Below are 7,111 nucleotides of genomic sequence, written 5' to 3' on the forward strand. Positions count from 1 at the left end.
AACCAAGTCCCAAACCCAACAATTAAACCACCTAGTCCTATCTAGTTTGAAAATTGCAAACTAGAACTACACAAGGCTTTACTCTTGTCAGCTCAAACCTAACACTTTCTACCAAGCTCAATCCCAAAAAGGCCTCACACACTCAAGAATAAACATGGCTTGAAAGAAGGGTTGGTTAAGGGTAGGAGAAACTGATTTGAAAGTGAAATCAGCTACTTGGATCAACAAGAGTGGTAAAAAGGAAAAAGATGATCCAAATATGTGTATGGTATCCATGAGTTTAAAACAATGCACAACCAGATAATTACAAGTCAATATTAGGTTCTTATAAGTAGGAAATGACATCAAATCACAACATGCTTGAATTTAGACCAAAATGCAATATAGGAATTCAAGGCTTGGTTCAATCTTATGTTTCTAGCTCACTCAACTAGCATCAAAGTACTATTAACTTGGGCATTGATCCTAGTCTAGCTAATTTAAACAAGTTAACTAGGATGAACTCATCATAGATCCCTAATGCAAATATGAAACAGTCCTACATGAAACATACTAACAAGATCCTAATATGCAATGCAAACTACATGAACACTCTCTTTTTTTGTAAAGTTTTTTGCAAAAAATTTCAAATTTTTAGGTTTTTCTATGCCATAGATGAAATGCAAGTACTAACATGATTATGCTAAAAATTTGAAATAAGAAAACAGAACACAACATCAAATGTCATCTCAAACCCTCCCCCAAACTTAAATTACACAGTCCCTTGTGTAAGAGAAATTTGAAAGAGGATTTAAGAATCAAGAAAGAGCACAAAAACAACAAATGCAATGGTATATACAAAGATAGAGTTGGAGTACTACTTGGGATGGGCTAAGGGTGGGATTCATTTGATATCCACCAAGTGCTTAAAGGACATTCATGCTACCTGCCCAACCATAACACTAAAGAAAACAAGATCAAAATAACAAGAAACTTAAACCAATATATACAAGGATACCTTTGGGACTTCCTCCTAAGTGAGCTTGTTTAAAGTCTCTAAGCTTGACTTTGCATACTTTTTATGCTTTGGAAGAGTCATAGAAAGTGATGAAGTCTCCTTTGTTCCCAAAGATTGTATTGCTCCTCTTATTCCTGGGTCAATGCTAAAAGAGTTGTGTCTGCTAATAATAATCAGACCTTCCCTTGCTTTCTTTGGAGAGGAACTTTTGGCTTTACCATGGAGTTGCTTGATTTTCCCACTTATCTCCTCATCCTTAGTTGTTAATTCCCTCACTGAATCATGTAGAAAGTTGACAGTTTGAAGCTCAGACAAACCATCAAAGGAAGGATTTCTTGGCTTTTGTTGTTGGTGAAGCTTGGGGATGAAGTCTGGGCATTTTGGGTGACTTGGTACCACTCGGTCGAGTGAATTAAAGTGCTCGGTCGAGTGGTAGGTCGAGTGGAAGACCGAGTGACCTAAAATCTATGTTTCTACCCCATTCACACCCTTAAAAATTTCAGACTCAGTTTCATGACCTTTTTCTTCAATCCTGAAGGTCTGCCCATCAATAGTTGGCTTCTTCTGCTCAAGCTCTTTCATTTGTGGCTTATCCTTCATTTCAACATCTTCTAATAAAGGTTCATGACTCAAGACCATCATTGCTTGCTGGTCAATAGAAGCCTTGTACTTTTTCAGCATTTGCTCTTTAAACCGTCCTGGAAATGGCAAAGGTGGCTGATAGGGAGGAGGAATGAACCAAACCGGCTTGCTAAAATTTTGAGAAATGACTCGATCAGGCACTCGACCGTGTGCATGGTCGAGTGTATGGTCGAATGGTGTCTCAAGCTCAGTTCTCTTCTCATTCTGCACCTCTGGTTGAAGAAAATCCTCCACAACTTGGTTGCAACTGTCCTCAGTGCGCTTTGAAGGTAGTTCTTTGAGAGAGATATCTTGGGCAGTGGCAAACTCCTTTAGATTGTCAATTGTGGTCCCATGGAGTTGACTAGAAGAAGAAGATTCATTCTTCCTCTCTGGTAGAAGCATTCTGCAAGTTAAGGCTTCAATCCTGGTATTAAGGTCATTGTATGTGCAGTCCACCTTGTTATTCATATCTGTGAGCTTCTTACTTGTTTCCATAGCTCCATTAGCTTGACCTTGTAGGAGTTGTTGAAGCATACTCTTCATCTCATGATCTTGAGCAGGAGCTGGCTGGGGTTGTTGTGGAGGGTAAACTGGGACCATAAACTGCTCAGCTTCACAAAGAACATGTACTTGCTTCTGCTGGGTTAGAAAGAGGTTATCTAGCTTCTCAAGCTTCTCCTCTAAAGCTTGTAGTTCCTTTCTATGCTCTTCCTCAGAATCAACACCTCCCCTTAAGCTGCTATCATATTCCTCACTATAATCTCCATTAGACTGAGCAAAGTTCTCTATTAATTCCAAACCTCCAGCTACATCTCTATTCATGAAGCTTCCATTGGAGGCTATGTCTAGGAGAATCTTGATATTGGGAAGAACACCTCTATACAAAGTACACAACAAATATTCACTGCTGAATCCATGATGTGGGCATTGTGTTTGATATCCTTTGAACCTCTCCCATGCCTCACAAAAGGTCTCATTGTTTTTTTGGAGAAATCCTGAAATTTCATTCCTCAAATATGCAGTCCTTGAGCTAGTGAAGAACTTTGCAAGGAATACCTTCTTACAATCAATCCAAGAGGTGATTTTTCCAAGAGGTAGAGTCTTCTCCCACTGATGGGCTTTATCTCCTAGAGAAAAAGGGAACAATCTCAGCTTCCAGACATCCTCACTAACTCCAATTATATTGGTGAGGCTACAGAGCCTATCAAACTCATCAAGGTGTGCAAGTGGGTCCTCAGTAGGCAGTCCATGAAATTTGATGCTTTGAACCCTTGAGATAAGACTACTCTTGATTGTGAAGGTTGTGTTATGGACAGCAGGAGGCACTATCCCCAATCTCTGAGTATGAGTTGTGGGAGCATCACTATCACCAATCTTCCTTCTCCTTTGAGGTTCAGTCTGATCATGTGGGAGTTCCATTGCCACCTCTTTTTCTTTGATTTTGAGACTCTGAATAGGTGCTCGACCAGGTGCTCGAACAAGCACTCGACCGTTTGCTTTTAGGTACTCGACCGAGTGCCTAGACGAATGGTACCTGAGAATCAAAATAGAACACCAGGACAACAAAGAGGTGAGTAATAGAATCAAAAGTAACATAGCTTAATCTTGAAACAATGAAATATCGACTGGAACATATAAACACCCTAATGGCAACGGCGCCAATTGAAACAAGAACTTTTTCAAGTATCTACTTATGAATGAATGAATGATGGAATCAAACAAACAAACATAAGTATGAATGATCAGAATGTAATGCAAGGTGTTTCAATTCCCTTATGATGTTGTAGCATAAAGGATGTCAATCCATAAAGAGTGTGATATGTAAGCAGTCAAGATGTGATCAATGCATTCAAGTTAAGCCAAATATCAAGTTGATTTGTTTCTAACAACCTAATGACAATAATGAAATGTAATGAACTAAGGCAACTTAAGACAATACTAATGCTGAATTAAACTGTAGAACAAGTGCAATAAACAAGACTAAGCAGAAGAAAAGATGAACAGAACAATGCATAAGCAAGAAAGTAAAATGGAGCTCGACCTAGCACTCAATTGAGTGCATGGTCAAGTGGTTGGTCTGTCACGTAGCTCGAGTCTTCGATCTGGGATGATATCCGTTCAGTAAAATCGGGATAACTCTTGCACTACACCTCTGATTGCCTTTCTACCACCGGCATTAGAACGTTATCTCAATTTCCTACAACTCTCATGAAGGATGCGGAACCTGAATCTTAACGGAAGATCTTCATTTGGATCGATCTTTGAGGAGCTCGTTATGAATCCGACCGAGTACTCGACCAGGTGCCTGCTCGAGTGATGTGGTCGAGTTGCCTTGCGAATCCACTTCCTGATACTTTCAGTCCTCTTATTTAGCTCCAGAAATAACACCAAGTCCTTCCTTACCCTTTTAAAGCTCAATAACACCTAATAATACTCCAAATGCACAAATGTATGCAATGCATGCTTCTAAACATGCTAAGTGTATATATGGACATAAATGGCTATAAAACCTAAGGAATCATTTCTATATGATGCAAAACATGAACTAAACAAGGCCTTAAATATGGTAAAATATAGTAACATCAGTCGCCGTGAAATCATCCAATGGACAAGAGAAACACACCAAAATAGCCAAAAGGAGATAGAACTATACAGAGCAAAACTGGAAGAAGCTATAACCAGTCAGGAGTCAAACTCGGGGCTGATTTCCAAGCTAAACATGAGTCTCCTGAAGGCATACAGAGCGGAAGAGGAAACAAAGAAGTAGATAAATGTTGTTTGCATTGGAAGATAAAAACTCAATATATTTTCATGCTAGCTCTAGGGGCAGACATGTAATAAACAAGTTTTTGGTAATTGAAGATGAAAATGGAGCACATGTATACAAAAAAGAGCAAATAAGCAGAGTCATTACTGATTACTTTGAGAATATGTTGACCTCTTGAGAAGGAGATAAAGCTGCCACGATTGAAGAAGCCATTGAGCCTTGCATTTCAACATAAATGAATCAAATTCTCATCTCAATACCATCACCAGGTGATATAAAAAAGCATGTTTTTAAATTCATGCTGAAAAAGCCCCTTGCCCAGATGGATTTTCAGCAAGCTTCTTCTAATCAAATTTGGAGACGGTAGACCCATTATCATGGAAGTGTGATACTAAGATTTTTGTGTATCCTAGCAGGTTCAATTAATTCTATGTAGTTGTAGTACTTCAGGTGTCAATCCAAATGGGATGATGCTAGTCACTCAAGATGCAATCAAGATTTCACAAGTCAAGCCAATTCAAAGAGAGTGTTTTTATCTAATAATCCTAGAATGATCAGAATGCAAAACGAAAATATGTTCTAAGACTAGAAAGAGAATGTATGACAAGAAGCAAAAATGAATGAAAATAGAAACGAGTCTAAACACAAACAAAACCGCAAGATAAGAAACAGTCTCAACAATGCAATAAAAATCAGGAAGAAAGAAGTCCTAAGGATGGGAGTAATTGATGTCGGTGGAGTATCCTAGTCTATAAAGTGTTTAACATGCCACAAGCAAACCATCCCTAAACAATGAACATCACTTCTTAGCTAAACCAATCTCTTTACAGAAGCTACTCAACTCAACCACTTCCAAACCTAGCTCTCGCTAGAGAAACATGATCAAGCATGGCATGAAAAACAAGTTCATTCACGTCAACAAACATCCTAGTCAACTAATCTCTTAGGCCAGGAACGTAAGTCTTTGTCACTAGTTGGTTAGACATTTCATCGAACACCTTTTGGGTGCAGAAATGTCTAAAACCTAGTTCCAATTGATCAGAGAGAAACAAGTATTTCTAACTCTATTCCAGAAGGGAATCATACAAATCAAAGCTTAAACACTCTACATCCTAAGATCCTCCACCTAATCTATCCCATCCTCAAGAACTACCACACTACTTAGATCCGAAAATCATCATCAAGGATATAAATCCAGAAAACATTGAACCAAGCATAATAAGATAGATAGAAATGAGAAGAACAACTTTGTAGAAGAAATCAAGTGCAAAAACTGAATAAACTCGGAGATGTCGGATTACAAGTCTCAGAACGTTTTTTGGTGGCTAGGTCAAACCTTTAGAAAAGAAAACGAGATAAAAGATGTCTTTGACAAAGACTTAACAAAATGTATTTATAGTGAAAACATGTGAACCCCTAAAACTAAAAACGACAAGATGGAGCGTCGGTTCGGAAATCTCCTGAAGCGTGTAAGATGGAGTGCCTTCCTGACATGCGCGATTTGGTCGGTGCGCAACCAGTAGGTTGAGTGTATGGCGAGTGAGAGTGGCTCGGTCGGACCGCTAGGGTGCGTGGCGAGTGAGAGTTGCTCGGTCGGACCTCTGGGGTGCGTGGCGAGTGAGAGTGGCTCGGTCGGACCTCTGGGGTGCGTGGCGAGTGAGAGTGGCTTGGTGGGACCTCTAGAGAGCGTGGCGTGTGAGAGTGGCTCGGTCGGACCTCTGGAGTACGTGGCTCGATCAGATGCGCTTCCAACGTCTCCTAAATACCTGAAATACTCCCAAATGCACAATGTATGCAAGAATGATGCAAGAACTACCTAGACATGCAAAGTGTATAGAAAGGATTAGAAAATGATGCAAACCAATGAGTTATCGTAGCTAAATGAATGATAAATATATGCTAAGCAGAGACAAAATATAGACATATCAAACTGCAAAGCTTTAAAGAAAACATGCTCAAAATTATCAATCAAACTCATGTCAGACTCATTCCCAAGATCTAGAGTCCACAGAAAATGGCTGACTACAGACCCATAGCGTTCTGCACTGTGTTCTACAAGATCATCTCCAATCACTAGAACTCCACCAGAAGTTTGATACTGCACTTGTTAACTTAGACGTCAAATCTTGTGGAACTTTAAAACAGGATATTACATGTGTTGGGAGAGCCAAAGCAACTGCCTCGATCAAAAAAAATTTCCTCCCTTAGATAATTATTTTGCTGACCAACCATTCACCCGATCATTCAACCTATTATGAACATAGCTGAAAACCTTATTGCGAGAACCCTCAAGACTTTCAGGGATGTCCAAGTAGGAACCCATGCCCTCTTCTTTAGAAATAAAAATTACAGTTTTAAGCTGCTATCGAACTTGGTTTGGTACTTTCTTCCCAAACAGGGTAGATGATTTCGCTAGATTAACCTCTTGTCCCGAAGCTTTACCATAATTACTGAAACAACCTGATCCGTTTTTTTCTTTTTTAAAATATATAATTAAATACCCCATAATATTTAATTATAACCAACCAACAAACCATCAATAACCAAACATACACAGCAGAAGAAATATCAAACCAACTCCAATGTATAAAAATACAGTACCAATTATAACCAATAAAAACCAACAACCTAATATGCTTCTAAACCAGGTTCCAACATATGTAACGTAACCAATAATACAACCAAGACCCAAGATCATTCTCCTCCTTATCGCCATGATTCCT

At 39.1% G+C, this 7,111-nt stretch overlaps 1 non-coding gene across 1 annotated transcript; it reads left to right on the forward strand.

The window, feature by feature from the left end:
• The first annotated feature begins 2,531 nt into the window (after positions 1-2,531).
• Positions 2,532-2,637, forward strand: LOC147949917 (small nucleolar RNA R71). Its single transcript, XR_015565367.1, has one exon. It is a non-coding gene; the product is annotated as a small nucleolar RNA R71 (small nucleolar RNA).
• The last annotated feature ends 4,474 nt before the right edge of the window (positions 2,638-7,111 follow it).

The sequence above is a fragment of the Camelina sativa genome, chromosome 1, assembly GCF_030686135.1.
Source record: "Camelina sativa cultivar CO46 ecotype springtype chromosome 1, ASM3068613v1".
Lineage (NCBI taxonomy): Eukaryota > Viridiplantae > Streptophyta > Magnoliopsida > Brassicales > Brassicaceae > Camelina > Camelina sativa.